The sequence below is a fragment of the Vicugna pacos genome, chromosome 34 (assembly GCF_048564905.1).
Source record: "Vicugna pacos chromosome 34, VicPac4, whole genome shotgun sequence".
NCBI lineage: Eukaryota > Metazoa > Chordata > Mammalia > Artiodactyla > Camelidae > Vicugna > Vicugna pacos.
Window position 1 is genome coordinate 22,556,218 of NC_133020.1, and position 9,897 is coordinate 22,566,114.

The window sequence follows — 9,897 nt, forward strand, 5'->3', positions numbered from 1 at the left end:
CTTATGTGACCTTCTGTATATTATTTGGGGCTTAGACATGAAAGTCTAAAATGTAAGGCTGTTTGGCTTGCGGTTAATGGGACAGAGCACTGTCTCTCTAAGCAGGCTCCATTATCTCGCAGTGGGGAGAAATAAAAACACTCGAAGTGATCTTTGTAAGTGCCAATGCAAAAATCATTAGTCAAGTATCAGCAAACAGAATCAGTGTTAAGAAAAAATACATAGCACAACCAAGAGGGATTTATTTCAGGAAATCAACCATGGTTCATCCGTCTTAAAGCCAGCATCTTAATGGGAAACGCCAGAGGCACCCCACTGAAGCCAAGAACAGACACTGGAGAAGGAGCCTCCAGGACTCCATGGCTCTTTAAATTGTACAGAAGTGTCAGCTGATGGAACTAGGTCAGGGAAAATAATTAGAAGGAGAAGAATTGGAAATGAATCTTCATTGTAGACAATTTGATGGTACATGTGGAAAATCCTATGCAAGAAGACTAGCTCAGGATATCAGCGAGGAAGCGGGATATTAAGTTACCGTCCAAGGACCAACAGCCTTTATTTTACTAACGCAATAACCAGTTAGGATACAGTGGACGAGAAAGCCTCCATTTAATAACAGCAACAAAAAGAGAAATTCTTAGAGATGACAACCTCACAAGAAATATTAATATATAGTAATGTGTACCTGTTAATCCCGAACTCCTAATTTAACCCTCCCCAGCCCTTTTCCCTTTGGTAACCATGATTTGTTTTCTATGTCCGTGAGTCTGTTTTTGGTAAACAACAAGGACCTACTGTATAGCACAGGGAACTATATTCAAGTTCTTGTAATAACACACACTGGGAAAGAATCTGAAAAGAAAAAATATTTATGTATGTATATGTATAACCGAATTGCTTTGCTATACACCTGAAACTAAAAGTACAAATAATATAAAATTAAAAAAATTAAAAAATAAAATTAAAAAAATTTAGAAGGCTTTTTGAGAAAAACTTTAAACTGAGTCATAACAGTGGACTTGAGCAAACGCAATCTCATGCCTTATTCTCAACAAAATGGCCATCTCACTCTCCCAAACTTAACTGATAAATTTAAGGCAGCCCAATAAAAATGCCCATGACTTCAAACCAAACCAAACCCTTTATCGTGAAATAGATTATAGAGATATGCAAAATTAGTACAGAGAAGTTGAGTGCACCCTTAACCCAGTTTCCTCCAGTGCCCATTTTACGTAACATCACAGCCAGCATAGTGAATTGGCGCAGTGTCTGTGCAACCCTAGGTCACTTCATGACATGCAGGTTTCTGTGACTACACACCAGTCAAGACAAGAAGCTGTTCCATGCCCACAAAGATCTCTCCCCTTCTCCAAGCAATGATCTGTTGTTCACCTCCACAATTTTGTTGCTTTGAAAATGTTATGTAAATGGAATCATTAGTACGTAAGATCCCCTCTGTCCCCAGGTTTCTAAGGGCGTTAAACCACGAGTAGGAGTTGAGTCCTGTTAAATGCTTCCTCTGCAGCAGTTGGTATGACCATTTTCTTCTTTAGCCGGCTAATACGATGGATTATGGTGATTTTCTGAATGCTGAACCAGCTTTACATCCCTGGAATAAAACCCTACTTGGTCAAGATGTAGAATTCTTTTTATGTATTGCTGAATTCTATTTGGTAATATTTTATGATAGATTTTTGTATTTATATTCATGAGGGAGATTCGTCTGCGGTTTTCTTTTTTTTGTATTGTCATTGACTTTGGTATCAGAGTAACACTGATCTCATAGAATGAGTTGGGAATTGGTTCCTCCTCTTCTATTTTCTGGAAGTGTGCAATTCATGTTAATTATTAAAACACTGGTATAACTCTACTGCGAAACCAGCTGGGCCTGGATATTTCTTTTTTTTGGAGTTTTACAAATTAAAATCGCAATTTCTTTCAAAGTTATAGGATTATGCAAATGAGCTCTTTCACATTGGTGAGTTGTGGTAGTTTGTGCTATTTAAGGAACTGATCCAACTCAGAAAAATCGTCAAATTTATGTGTATAGCGTTGTTCATATTCCCTTAGTTTTACATGTGCAGGTCTGTTGCTGCAGCCTCTGTTTCCTGATGTTGGTAATTTGTGTCTTCTTTTTCTCTTTGCCAGTCTTGCTAGAGGTTTGTCAATTTTATCGATCTTTTCAAAGAATAAGCTTCGTGTTTCATTGATTTTTCTTCATTGTGTATCTTTTCAACATCCTTGGTTTATGCTCTTTATTATTTCCTTCCTTCTGCTTGGTGTGGATTTATTTGGTCGTTTTTTTCTCTTTTCTTATAGTGAGAACTTAGATTACTGATGTGAGACTTTTATTCTTTTCTAATGCAGGCATTTAGTGCTATAAATTTCTCTTTTCTGTTTTTAAATTGAAATATAGTCAGCTTACAATGTTGTAATAATTTCTGGTGTACAGCATAGTGATTCAGTTATATATACACACACATATGTAAATACATTCCTTTTCGTGTTCTTTTTCATTATAGGCTATTACAATATATCCAATCATCCACTGATAGACATTTAAGTTGCTTCTATGTCTTGGCTATTGTAAATAGCGCTGCTATGAACATTGGGGTGCATGTATCTTTTTTTTTCTCTGTATATATGTGTTTTTATTGAAGTATAGTCAGTTTACAATGTTGTGTCAATTTCTGGTGTACAGCATAATGCTTCAGTCATACGTGAACATACATATATTTGTTTTCATATTATTTTTCATCATTAAGTTACTATAAGATATTGAATATAGTTTCCTGTGCTGTACAGTATGAATTTGTTGTTTATCTATTTTATATATAGTAGTTAGTATCTGCAAATCTTGGACTCCCGATTTATCCCTTCCCACCCTCTTCCCTCGCTGGTAACCACAAGTTTGTTTTCGATGTCTGTGAGTCTGTTTCTATTTTGTAAATAACTTCTTCTTTTTTTTTTTTTAGATTCCACATATAATTGATACCATATTGTGATTCCACATATAAGTGATGTCATATATCTTTTTGAATTAGAGGTCCCTACAGATACATGCCCAGGAGTGGGATTGCTGGATCATATGGTAAGTTTGTTGTTAGTTTTTTGAGGAATCTCCATACTGTTTTCTAAAGTGGCTGCACTGAATTACATTCCCACCAACAGTGTAGGAGGGTTCCCTTTTCTCCACACCCTTTCCAGCATTTATCCTTTGCGGAATTTTTAATGATGGCTATTCTGACTGGTGTGAGCGATACCTCATTGTAGTTTTGATTTGCATTTCTCTAACAGCGATATTGAACATTTTTTCATTTGTCTGTTGGCCATTTGTATATGTTCATTAGAGAAATGTTTGTTCAGGTCTTCTGCCCATTTTTATTGATTGGGTTGTTTATTTTTTTGTTATTGAGTTTTATGAGCTGTTTGTGTGTTCTGGAAATTAAGCCTTTGCCATTCGCATCATTTGCAAATATTTTTTCCCATTCCATACCATAGCTTGTTTTGTTTTATTTTGTTTTGTTTATAGTTTCCTTTGTTGTGCAAATGCTTATTAAGTTTAATTAGGTCCCGTTTGTTTATTTTTGCTTTTATTTCTATTGCCTCGGTAGACTACCCTCGGAGAATATTCCTACAATTTATGTTGGAGAATGTTTTGCCTATGTTTTCTTCTAGGAGGTTTATAGTATCTTGTCTTATGTTTAAATCTTTCAACCATTTTGAGTTTATTTTTGTGTTTAGTATGAGGGGTAAATTTCTTTCTTAGGGCTGCTTTAGCTGTGTTCAACAAAATTTGGTATGTTGTGCCAGTGGTCTGAGATGGTCTTTCTTGCAAACTTGAAAAAGTATTCTGCTGCTGTTGGAGAAGGTGCTCTATAAATACTGATTAGACCCTGTTGGTTGATGGCATTGCTGAGTGTGTCTGTCATCCTTGCTGATTTTCTGTTTAGCTGTTCTATCAATTACTGGGAGAAGGGTGTTGAAGTCCCCAACTATAAACATGGATCTGTCTATTTCTCCTTTTTGTTGTATCGGTTTTTGCTTTACATATTTGGCATCTGTACTTTTGGGTGTGTATCTGTTTAGTATGTCTATGTCTTCTTGGTTGATTGCTCCTTTTATCATTACATAATGTTCCTTTCTGTGCCTCATAATTTTCTTTGCTCTAAAATCTACTTTGACTGATATTAATATAGCCACCACTACTTGTTTTTGATTATTGTTAGCATGTCATTTATTTTCCCAGTTTTAATATTAACCTGCTTATATCATTATATTTAAAGTGAATTTCTTAAAGGCAGCATATATTTGGTTCATTTTTTTAACCCATTCTGCCAATCTGTCTTTTAATTAGTGTATTTAGACCATTTACATTTAATATAATTATTGGTATCTTATGACAGATCTGCCATTTAATTTTTTTTATCCCCCTTTCCCCTATGTCCTTTGCTTTTCTGTTTTCTTTTTCTTGCTTTCTTATGGGTCACTTGTACATTTTTTAGAATTCCATTTTGATTTATCTATAGTGATTTAGAGTGTACCTTTGTGTGACTGTAGCGACTGCTCTAAGTGTTACATTATACTCATATCACAGTCTACTGGTGTTGACATTTTACCAGTTTAAGTGAAATGTAAAAACTTTACATGCCTTTAAGTCTTTTCCACCCTCCCTCATTTATAATGTAATTATCTTAAACATTTCTTCTAGATACTTTGAGAACCACATTAGACAATGTCATAATTTTTGCTTCAACTGTCAAAGATACTCAAGGAAACTCAAGAGGAAAAGGAAAGTCTAGTGTATTTATTTACAGTTTTACTCTTTCTGTTGTTCTGTATTCCTCACCGATGTTCTAAGATTCCTTCCTTTTATCATTTCCTCTCCATTTCAAGAACTTCCTTTATTCATTCTTATAGAAATAGGTCTGCTGGAGACAAATTCTTAGTTTTCTTTCCTCTGAGAATGTCTTGATACCATTTTCATTCTTGAAGGATATTTTCAGTGGATAATATGATTCTAGGTTAAGAGCTCTTTCTTCCCCCAGCAGTTGAAAATGTTGTGGCAGTTCTTTTTGGCCTCTATGGTCTTTGAGGAGAAATCTGCTGTTATTTTTGAATTGATTTTCCCTTATAGATAAGGTGTTGTTTCTGTACTCCTGCTTCTGAGACTTTTTCTTTGCCTTTAGTTTTGGGAAGTTTGATTATAATGTATATTGATGTGGATTTCTTTGGCCTTGTCTTGGGAGTCCACACAGTTTCTTGAATCTTCAGGTTTTTTTGTCTTTTGGTAAATTTGGGAAATTTTCAGCCATCATATCTTTGAATAGTTTTCAGCCTCACAATTTCTTCTCTTTTTTGGAACTTGATGACATGAATGTTAGATTTTTCATTATAGTACCACAGGTCACTGAGGCTGTCAATGTTAATTTTAGGTAATTTCTATTGTTCAGTTGTCAAGTTCACTGATTCTTTATCTGTTTATTCTGTTATCTCTCTTCTGTTGATCCCACCCAGAGATTTTTTCCTCTTGAAACTTTGGAACGAACAGATTTTTTTTTCTTTTTTAATAACTTTTTTTGCATCAATTTTAAATATAGATTTTATTTAATACATCACATTTTATAACACAGTGCTAATGAAGTACAAGCTGTTTCCTTTCCCTGTACACATATTCCCTATTAAGTAATGAGAAAGCTACTAATTCAGTACAGTAGCTTAAGCTTAAAACTGTCACTAAATTTGCTGTAAATTTGGCTCCTTCCTTGTTCTTTTTTTTTTTCCTTTTTTTACTGTGAAACAACGCTAAGTTTATCTATTCTCAGGTTGGCTTAAACTATCTCTTTTATTTTTATTTTTATTTAACATTTTTTATTGATTTATAATCATTTTACAATGTTGTGTCAAATTCCAGTGTAGAGCACAATTTTTCAGTTATACATGAACATATATATATATTCATTGTCACATTTTTTTCTCTGTGAGCTACCATAAGATCTTGTATATATTTCCCTTTCCTATACAGTATAATCTTGTTTATCTATTCTACAATTTTAAAATCCCGTCTATCCCTTCCCACCCTCCACCCCCTTGGCAACCACCAGTTTGTATTCTATGTCTATGAGTCTATTTCTGTTTTGTATTTATGCTTTGTTTGTTTTTGTTTGTTAGATTCCACATATGAGTGATCTCATATGGTATTTTTCTTTCTCTTTCTGGGTTACTTCACTTAGAATGACATTGTCCAGGAGCATCCATGTTGCTGCAAATAGTGTTATGTTGTCGGTTTTTATGGCTGAATAGTATTCCATTGTATAAATATACCACATCTTCTTTATCCAGTCATCTGTTGATGGACATTTAGGCTGTTTCCATGTCTTGGCTATTGTAAATAGTGCTGCTATGAACATTGGGGTGCAGGTGTCATTTTGAAGTAGGGTTCCTTCTGGATATAAGCCCAGGAGCAGGATTCCTGGGTCATACAGTAAGTCTATTCCTAGTCTTTTGAGGACTCGCCATACTGTTTTCCATAGTGGCTGCACCAAACTGCATTCCCACCAGCAGTGTAGGAGGGTTCCCCTTTCTCCACAGCCTCTCCAGCATTTGTCATTTGTGGATTTTTGAATGATGGCCATTCTGACTGGTGTGGGGTGATACCTCATTGTAGTTTTGATTTGCATTTCTCTGATAATTAGTGCTATTGAGCATTTTTTCATGTGCTTATTGATCATTTGTATGTCTTCCTTGGAGAATTGCTTGTTCGGGTCTTTTGCCCATCTTTGGATTGGGTTGTTTGGTTATTTCTTATTAAGTCATATGAGCTGCTTATATATTCTGGAGATCAAGCCTTTGCCGGTTTCATTGCAAAGATTTTTATCCCATTCCGTAGGTTGTCTTAAACTATCTTTAAAGGTGGGCCCAGAAGAGGAGCTCTATCACCAGGGAAGCCCCAGGTATTCCTCCTGGGTGCCTCCTGCACTCTGGTACAACTTGGTAGTGATGAGGTTGTAAATTTTCTTCAGCTCTTTCTGCTAATGTTCAAATTCTTGCTTTTCAGCAATCTGATTCTTACTGAGTCAGTTGATGATTTCATTATACTTGTCAAGAATCTTCTATTGTTCTCATCTTTGATTTTGCCTTGAAGTCTCTCATCTTCAACAATTGCTTTCACGTTAAGTGCACAGAATTTAAGTGGATTCCTGGCAGATATCTTGTTCCTCTGCTTCTCATAATCAGCTTTGTATTTCTCATCATCTTGGACCATATTGTCCATGTTGTCTTTGCTCAAATGGTCCTCGTTTTTTTGATGCTAATCTTGTTCTCTTTTCCTGTTCTCTTATCCATAGCAGAGACAACTAGGGTGCCACTGGCATCCAGGGAAACTACATCACCAAAAACAAATACGTCAAACTGAATGGATACCATAACCACATAGACGAAAAAATTTAATCCACACTACTGAACACAATATTTTGACTACATATCTTCTGTGTAAAGATAAAAAGAACGGCAAAAAAACCTTGAGCTTAGTAAGTTTACTGTTGGTAGGAGTGCAGGTGTAGCTATTTTGAAACTACCCTGTGTGTTCTCAGACTGAGCAAAGAAATCAATAGACTGATACTAATGGGCCCCAGGGTTCCTGCTATGGAAGAAGGAATACACAATAGAATGGGATGGAGTGAGAAACAACCCTGTAACATTGGATCATATTGAAAAATTGGAATCACTATGAACTCAGGTTTGCTTATTTTGTTTTGTCTTTTTTTTAGCTCTGCCATTGAAAAGACCTAGAAGCAATGATACCCCAGTAGCAATAAGAACATCTAGAGCCTGTATCTTGGTTTCTAAATACCATTGCCCTCTAATAGGAACCATGACTCATTGGAGGACTGGCTGATTTCAGAGCTGAGCCAGGAAAAGTACAAGATGAACCTGGAACATCTTGTGCCAGAAAGTAAGGAAGTGCTCAATAAATGACAGGGAACATGTCAGAAGGACACATCATAAGGACACCAGCTTGGCAGAGCTCCTACTGGCTGACTGAGCACCAAAATTAACAATGACAGTATATATCGAATATAAATGAATTCTTGCATCCATAAAATATGAAGAAACCAACAAGCAAAGAGCAGGGAGAGAAGGGAAAGCTCTTCTTTTTAGTGGAATGCCAACTAATAAACATGGACGGACCATGACAGAATCATTAGGGGAAGCTAAAACCATTAGATTTTATGTCCTTGGGTGCCAAAGATAAAGCCAGATATTAGCTAAGCAGTGAAAACAGATTTTAATCGGTAACTGCTGACAGTAAGGGAAAGAGCTGAATTCCGTTCTGTTTGGCACAGAGGTGACTGGGCGTTTCAAAGGGAGAATGAGGGTGGAGGGAGGAGTGGTGTGGAGGCGGCACAAATGAGAAGTTACAGAGAGTTGCTCTGCTGCTGGCAGTGCTCCAAGAGAGGGTCCTGTCCCCATAGAGCCTGGGGACAGAGGCCCACCTCTCAGAGGTATGACTTTCATGTCCTTGAGAAAGACGCTCCTGAGGTGAAGGAGATACAAAACATCACATCTCAGAGGGGCAGAGAAAGGGTTCCCAATTGGAAGCCCTTTGAGTAAATGCTCTGAGAGAGGGAGGTTGGGGCCTCCTACCTGGTGTCAGCAGATTACTTTGACAACCCTGAACTTTCCTATACAGGAATTCAAAAGGGGGCTGGGTGTCCCAGGGGTGCAGCATTGGCTGCCAGAAGCTGTGTTAAAGTTGAGTCAAATCTCTCTCTCCACTCCCCTCCCTTTTTTTTGGTGGGGGGAGGAGGGTCAAGTCTTTCAGTGCAAGGGTTTGGATAGAGTGTTTCTGTGCAAAGTTTTTGCAGTTCTCTAGGGTTAAGGAATATTTACGCATTCACAAAGTATCTGCCCTCAGATTACCCAGTAATTAAAGGGCAGGAAAGTACCTTTATAATTCAGGAATCTGGTGGACACCATGTGAACAAAGTGATGAAAATCATCATCAGCAATAACAACACAAATGGTCTGGAATAATTTCTCAAACTTTCTTTGATTTTTCTGGCCTTGACCCTTGTAAAGATTACAGGCCAGTTGCTCTGTAGAATATTTTCCAGTTTGGGTTGGGCATGTGCTTCCTTGTGGATGAATTCAGGTTCTGTGCCTAGACAGGAGCATCTCAGAAGTCATGTTGTGTTCTTCTAATTTCATCCTAATGGATGGCACATAACTCACATTCCCATCACAGTGCTACTGTGAAAGTACTTCTTTTCCCCTCTGTAATTAATTTTTACTTTAATTGTAGTCATAATGTAATATTATACATACATAATATTATTAGTCAGTAATAATATGTGTTTTGTGGGCAAGCACTTTGAAATTGTGTAAACATTTTATTCCTGATGAAACTTTGAATTTATTCAATTATTTATTTTTATTGTTATGGACTATGGTTTCCTATTTTATTTAGTGGGTTATAATCAGTCCCTCTCATCATTTACTTTGATGCTCATATTGTTCTAGGTTTGGCCAGTGGGAGTGCCTTCCAGCTGGCTTCCATGGCCCTTTGACACGTCTCCATCACTTCCTTACTTTCTGGCAGAACAAGACGTCCTAGGCTCATCTTGTACTTAACTCTGAAAGCAACCATGCCTCTAAGCAACTGTAGCTCCTGCTATTAGAGAATGACAATTAGAAGCCAAGATCTGGGTACCAGATGTGCACCTGTTGTGGGACGTCCCTGGTCCAGGCCCTCTCCAGGGCCAGAGATGAGGAACACAGCTACCTACGTCTGTATTTAATTCTCTGCCTATCGCTCTAAACATTCTGAACTCATGAGTCTACACTGATAACTGCAATTCCAATTCAACACTATAGAGTTCATTCTCTTTCCTTATT